We start from the raw sequence: 8,096 nt of genomic DNA on the forward strand, positions 1-8,096 counted from the left end.
GAAAGTTATGATGATATGATGGTGATGTTCTCATGACAATGTTGATTTTATATTTGATCTTATAGGATAGTCTTGCATTTCCCAACTCAGGGGAGAGTCAAATGCAATAGAAAACAATAATGACAGCGTTTTTGCCTTTGGCTCCTAAACTCTGGAATAGCCTTCCTGATAATGTCCGGGGCTCAGACTCAGTCTCCCAGTTTAAATCTAGATTAAAGACGCATCTCTTTAGCCAAGCATTTGCATACATGTAACAACATTTGCATTTCCATTTGCTTTTCTGTCTCTACCTCGGGATGCCCATCCAGCTCCAGTTTGGAATCCAGCCTCTTATAAAGTTTCAGATGATCTGACACCTGTGAGGAAACGACGCCAACCCCTGCGATGACTTTAGATGACGCCAACTCTGAATCAACATGCACCACTGCCAAATTTTCTTTATACGATAATGCGCATGAACTACGATGGAAACACATTTACAGTAGAAATCTCTTGATGTGCAACAAAAAAAAAAAACCACATGAATTTGCCTTAACAGAGGATGTGATTGCATAACTGGACTAATGCCTGCTACAGACGATTTCTGCAATCCTATAAGATCATTACAAATTACACTGTACGACATGGATCTAATAAACTTGGGCACGATATGTATGTAGACTGTATGATGACACCTATTGAATTGTAGGCTACGACGCAAGTTAGTATAGTAGAATTAAACCTCATCAGCATGCGCTAGTGGTTAACAAATACAGCAAGATGAATTGCACTTTGGCAACTGTGTTTTTATGTGCGCTGAAAAAAAAGAGGAGGAATCGAAAGACTAGAATATGGACGGGGTTCTGGCTAGGGAAGAGGCCAATTTTGCAAATGGAGCTTGAGGTAAGTAGTCTTGAGTTTTAGCGCCATGTCGAGTTGATCATCATGTTGCATTTTTATTGGCTAGTCAGTAGACGTAGGTCTTAGCAGCAAACACACTGTGAGCTAATCAGGCTAAATTTATGACACTATCAGAAAATTATTGCAGGCTATCTTTGGTCACAAGACTGTGACAACGGCTGTCTTTGAGCCTCTTTCACTTTACGATTTTTTCACAACCACAAAAATCGCCATAATGTCACGACACACACGAGAAAGACAGATCCAAGTGCAGTAATATTTATTGGGTAATCCACAATCGTATCCAGTCCAGGCAAGGGTCAAAACCATAAAAGCAATCCAAGAAACAAGAAACAAAACAAGAACAGGGAACAAACAGACCTCTGGAAGTGCGTAGACATAAAACAAGGACTCCGTGACAAACACTGAAACAAACAGGAATATATACACACACAGATACTGACAAGGTGACGGGAGACAGCTGTGTGCAATGAATCAATGAGTGACAGAACAGGATGATGGGAAATGTAGTTATGAGTGGATGGACTGGCGGAGTCCACTGGCGGAGTCCGATGGACTGGCGGAGACGACAGTCCATTGGGCGGCCTGGGTGGAGACGACAGTCCATCGGACGGCCAGGGCGAAGACGTCAGTCGATCGGGCGGCCAGGCCGGAGACGACAGTCCATCGGGCGGCCTGGGCGTCTGGTCGTCTCCGCCCAGGCCGTCCGATGGACTGTCGTCTCGACAGTCCATCGGACGGCCTGGGCGGAGACGACAGTCCATCGGACGGCCAGGGTGAAGACGTCAGTCAATCGGGCGGCCAGGGCGGAGACTTTCCCTCGGGCGGCCAGGGCGGAGACTTTCCCTCGGGCTCAGGAACAGACACCGGCTCAGGCACAGGAACAGACACCGGCTCAGGCACAGGAACAGACACCGGCTCAGGCACAGGAACAGACACCGGCTCAGGAACAGACACCGGCTCGGTGGCAGCCATCTTGTCCGGAGACACTGGCTCGACGGCGGCCATCTTGTCCGGAGACACTGGCTCGGCGGCGGCGGCCATCTTGTCCGGAGACACTGGCTCGGCGGCGGCCATCTTGTCCGGAGACACTGGCTCGGCAGACGTGACATGAACAGTCTCTGGGTCGGCACTACTCATGTGTCTCCTCCATGCATGCAGTACAGCCAATGCATAAAATATGAAGACAGCCCTCTTGGCCGTGGCAGGACTGATGGTGGACAGCTCCGGGACGATCTCCAGGATGACAGCGGGCTGCACAGGGACGACCTCCGGGACGACAGCGGGCTGCACCGGTATGGCCTCCGGGACGACAGCGGGCTGCACGGGCGCGGCCCCCAGGACAACAGCAGGCTGCTCGGGGACGACTACCGGCACGGCCTCTGGTTCATTGGGGAGGCAGGAAGTCTTCCTCCTCCTCCGCCGTTTTTGATGGTGAGGTGCAGGCTCCGGACTGGACAGGATCAGCGGCGAAGGGAGCTCTGGGCTGGACATCACTGGCCCAGGGTCGAAGAGGGGCCAGAGTGGAGAGTGGTGTCGGGATTCATCTCGACCACCTCGTCCCCTGCGGCCTCCACGGGTCCCACGAAACCTGGCCAGATGGGTTCCCTCAAAAGATTGTTCACGGAGGGGGGTGTTGGCTGACCAGGCGTTTGCTGTGCTGCTGGAAGGAGGCTCAGGGGAGTTGATCGCCATGGTCTCCTCAGTCTTCTGAGCCCGAAATTTTTTTATTTTGTTCTCTTGAATACATGGGATGGAAATGCTGCTTTGTTCTTAAATGTTTTATGCGATATTCCAATATTGCACATAAGTTAAACTTGCAGCGTTGGATGGAAACATAGCTTATGATCTTTGTGAAGTTGAATTATGGGTCAATCCTGGTTCAGAAGCATTGCTACACAGTACACCAATTAACCGACTTTTTGAGACCCAAAGCTATATTATACAAGAAAATAGAATATTATATATAATATATTTTGAACCCCAAAGCACTGACACAAGTTCACTGGGTTATAAACATTTTCAATATACTGGACTAAAGTTTGCAACAACAGATATTCACAATAAACCCTGTCTGATCCATTCTCTGAAAAGCGAATGGATCTAATTAACAAGGTAAACATGCCAAGAAAGGCTTATTTTCTCAAGTCGTGTTGTATGTAACTGCCACCTTCCCTTGAAATCCTCCTAACATGTTTAGCAAGTTCATTTGAGGCAGTGTTAAAGCATTCCATATATTTATGACAAAGAAAAAACAGTGTTGTGTGTATTATAGTGTGCATGGGAATAGTAGAAAGTTATAGTTTCATTGCAAGGAAACACCCATAAATCAAATGATGTAAACTAACTACAGTTAGTAGCAGCCTGATTGAGGCCACTTAGCTTTAATTAGTAACCTTCCTGTGCTTCCCTTATTTGCCTAAAGGTATGAGCTCATGACGCTCCTGGTAACTGTGTCAGGGATGGTGGTGAACAACACAAGGTTACCCTCAGGGAACTGCATTATCTGTTCAGACTAATAATTTAATACACATTTTTTGCCCAAAGTGATTTACAGTGTTGCAGTTCACATGGAGAAACCTGACATTATCATAAAACATTTTCATGAAACTCCCCCTTCTGGGATTTAAGCTGCCAACCTGATCTGGATCTTTAACCACAAGGTCACACCACCCACAAAAGGTCTCCTATGACTGTTCCATTGTAGGCTGCATCAATAATAAAGATGAGTCAGAAAACAGGAGGTAGGGGGAGAACTTTAAGATTGGTTTGGATGCAACTATCTTCAAATGAACAACACATCACACTGTAGTACTTGTTGTCAATGAAATGTGCTATACATGTGCCATTGCTGCTTAATTGATCAGAATAATAACAATCACTCATTAATGATTCTGCAACATGATCAGACAAAAAACTCATGTAATTGAATAATATTAGTATGCCTACACAATGGCAAACTGACTCATACTCTGTAGTGTATGTGATTGATCTGACAATCTTTTTTTATTTTCCTGTACAAGCTGCCAGCATGGATGTAATGGACAGAGAGACCTCTGGTGGAAAACTGAGGAATTTTAAGGCATTGATGTGACAGCATTTGTCATTCAGTCATTCTGTTCACTTTTGGCATTGTATAAGCAAGTTTAATTTGGGTTCTGCATTTTGTGGAGGGATCTTTGTCACAATTAAAATGCATTTGGTTCAGCCTGTCTTGGCAGGAGTGACTGATTTTTAAGTTAAAATTTACAATTGACACTTTAGACATTCTACTAACTAGAAGTAACTTTGAAACTACATGTCAATTAACTCTCATTAAAGTATTAGGCTGTAGTAGACAGTCCACACTGTCATCGCTCCTCCTTTTATGCTTCCGAAGCTCATCCGTGAGATACTCGAGACCGGTGCAGCGTGCAGGTTCCTCGGCCTCGTCCTGCTTGCCACAGGTTATCATTGGTCACCTTGATAAACAACACCACAAACAATAAGCCCAAGTTAAAACAAACAAAGCTTTTTCCATATAGGATAAATATGCAACAAAGGCCATTCCCAAGAGATAGAGTCATTTAATAATAATGTGAGAAGAAGCAGCGATTCAGTGCAGAGTGAGGCCGAGGCTGAGTTCAACTTCATTGGACCAACACACACACGTCAATTCACTTTAATAATAGCAATAATATGTGGTTTGGCTAAAATACCATTGGCAATGTTTTGAGATAATTACTGTATGGAATAATTTCTGTGTATATAAAGCAAAGGTATTCACTGTAAGGTATTACTGGGAGAAAGTGCAACACAATATGGTGGAATAAGTCCCGCCTTCTAAATAAAAGAGCCAGTCACCAATTGGTAAACTCATTGCGTCAATGCAGCTGCCTATAAAAGTTGGTCAGTGTTTTGAGACATGCGCTTATGTCTGCACATGGGCATTGGCTGCTCCCAGATTTTATTGGTGATTTCAAAAATGAAATTTAATCGTAAGCTTGGTGACAGCTTTGGAGAATTTGATGTTTCTCCATTTAAAGAGAGTGGAGCTGCTTGCACTACTGAAATAGCTGCCCGAGAGGGGTTTCAAAGATGGCCGCCGAGTCAAATAACTCGCCTTTAAGGGATTTTGCAATAACTAACTTTGCGAGTATGTCAACCTGTTGTACTAACCCTATCCCTAACTTAACGGTCTACTAATACTCTATATGAGAGTTAGTTGACATTTAGTAGCAAATCAATGAGAGTTAGCTGACTTGTAGTTGCAAAGTTATTTAAAGTTAGTATGGGCTATCGAAATAAAGTTTAACCACACTAACAACTCTGCAGGTAAAGGTACAAATAAAGTGACAAAGTGAACATGTAGTAACTGAAGAAAACATAAAACAGTCACACATTTGAAAGGCTCAAGAAGACAGAAGATTTTGGGGTTTACGTTCAGAGGTTCTAACTGAACAATGCTAAGTTGATAAAAAGCGCTTCAGTTATGGCAAAAAATAATAATACTATAGGCACAACATGGAGAAGTCATTGTTAAGCAAGTACCAACAACTAAAGCCATTATGCAGGGGGGAAAAAAGTCTGCAGAGAGCTGATCATACATTACACTGATAAAAATCACTAAACAATTCAGTCTGTTGTGCAATGTGAATGATCGTGCAGAATTATCTGCATGTCTTGCAATGAGTTGGAACCATTTGAGTGCGGAATGAATGTCAGCTGCAGTCATAAATCAAACAGTCTAGTTCCCTGTAAAACTCAGATAAAACCAACTAATGGACAATCACTTTTACAAATTCATCTTTATTTAAAACCTCTAATACATGTCAGCATTTCTAGATGTATAACATGAACTGCTCTAAACCTTTGCCACTATTGCTGCTAAAATGATACTGAACATTTGGAGGAGGTAGTCATTATTCTGGTTCATATTTTAGTTATTGTTAAAATAATAAGTAATGCTCACAGATGCATGTGCTTGTTATCCTTAATTGGAATGGGTCTAATCTTGTGAAAATATTATGACTTGCCACAGATTGTGCTCATAATTAATTATATCCAGAAAAAGATGTGGGATAAACAGAACTGCAGAACTTTGATTACTTGTAATGTAATGCGTTTCTGGTTATGTAATCATGGTCTGCTGCAAAACTATACAAGCTGCAGGTACGTACAACATTTATTATATTTCAAATGACAAGGGGTAGAAATTGTTTAATTCAGTGGTGTACAATGACAGATGGCAATACCGTAATAGATTTATATATACACTGCACAAATGTACATTAAACAAACTTTAATTGTGCCTATAGGCCAATTGTGCCTACCAGCTCTTTCAAGTTGAGACCGAGTCTAAGACCATTTTTTCATGGTCATAGTCAGGACTTGGCCTTGACTCAGACTCGACCCTCTTCTGGTCTTGGTCTTGACACAACACTGATTTTTTTTATTTTTATTATTATTCATTTTAATGAGTTGACCGCATAGTAAAGGAAAACATCGATAATGCTAAAAATGCGTAATGCTATACAGTGTATAGTGTGGATATTTTGGGGATACTTAATTTTATTTTATCAATCAATAAATTCCACTAGAAACAAACCTTGTTGTATTATTTTATTTTAATTTAATACTGTGAAGCTGCTTTGATACAATCTGTGTTGTGAAAAGCGCTATACAAATATACTTGATTTGATTTGTATATTTTCTCAAGGTAGGTTTATTACTGAAAGTCAATTTCTTTATAGACATACAGAATTCAGCAATGTATGAAAACAAGACAATTAATGAAACTGCAAATGCAATGTGCAAAAATATAAAACCAGATGGTTTGGGCCTCTAAATACTGTAATTAAAAACTGGCCCATTGAAGTGCCTTGAAACGCGCAGCATTTTTCAAAGTGTTGACGTAATTTCCACTAAAACAGGCAGACAGGGTGGGACAGCTCCTCCCCCTTTTTAAAATAGCCAATAACATTTAGTTTATATGACAGCTCGACCAGAGCCATTGAGCTCAGTAAAGCCGCAGCTTCCTCCTAATCTCTAACAGTTTCTCCCCCTAATATCCTCAAGTTGCTTTAAAACACAGCATTTGGTGCAGAATTCAAATGTGTCCGATACGTTTTCTGGTCTGCGCTGACTCACGCATATGATCCGGTCTGTGCCGGTTCCCGTGGCACTAACGCAAAACCAGACTTCATTCGCCCCAATGGAAAGCATATTTACACTGTCTGAGTCGTTCCCTATTCTCTATGTAGTGAACTATGTGCCATTCACCATGTAGAAAATAGTAAATGTGTGAACAAGTGACCGATTTCAGCCGCAGCTTCAGCGTCTATTTATAATATGGGGGCGGGATGCTTCAGATAGAGAGCATTTGATTGGACAGAAAATCTGATGAGGCACTGAAGTGCAGAGTGATGTCATCAAAATCATGATTTCATGGGGACTTTAAAACATGTGTCAGTTGAAACTAAATGTGTCAGTGTGGTTTTGTGTACACAGCAGCTATAAAAAATTTTGTTCAGAGCAGGGGTTTTCAATATTTTAGATACATGGAAACCCAATTATGATCATCCTCATGTGAGGGACATTATTAAATGTATATTAATAGTACATTTTATTAATTTATTTTAGTCTATTTAATAGATTATGTTAAAAGCTAATATTTGTAATCATATTTTAATTCATTTATTTATTGTAATCTAAGAACACCACAGACACAGTACAATCCACATGTGAAAATCTCACAGAAAAACAAGCAGCTGTGCAAAATATGATAAAACCGGTGTTTTGCCAGATGAGAAGTTTATGTATAATCTTATTACTCTTTTAATAACTGTATCCACTGTATGTCCGACTGATTGCACTGTGTTCCTCCTTTTGATTTTAAACTGAACTCAAATGGCACTGAGAATTGGGTAAGAGACAAACAAATGACTTAATTGAGGAACTTGAGAGATGAAACCCTGCTGATGACCTGGGTCTGTGGTGGAGTTGTGAGTTTGACGTGTAATTAAACTCGAGGTTCTGTGGGGTTCGGACTGGATTGATTCCATTCCTAGAGCTTCTGAACAAATGTGTTTTTGGGGTGCGGACTGATGGGGCAGTGAACCCGAGGTTACCCCGCGAGTCAGTCCTAGAGCTCCTCCTGTCCGATTTTAGGGAAAAATCGGGTCCATTGGAGACTTCCAATAGATTTCTTAGGCGCG

This window comes from Abramis brama (genome assembly GCF_963993115.1).
Source record: "Abramis brama genome assembly, chromosome: 12".
NCBI classification, from domain to species: Eukaryota; Metazoa; Chordata; class Actinopteri; order Cypriniformes; family Leuciscidae; genus Abramis; species Abramis brama.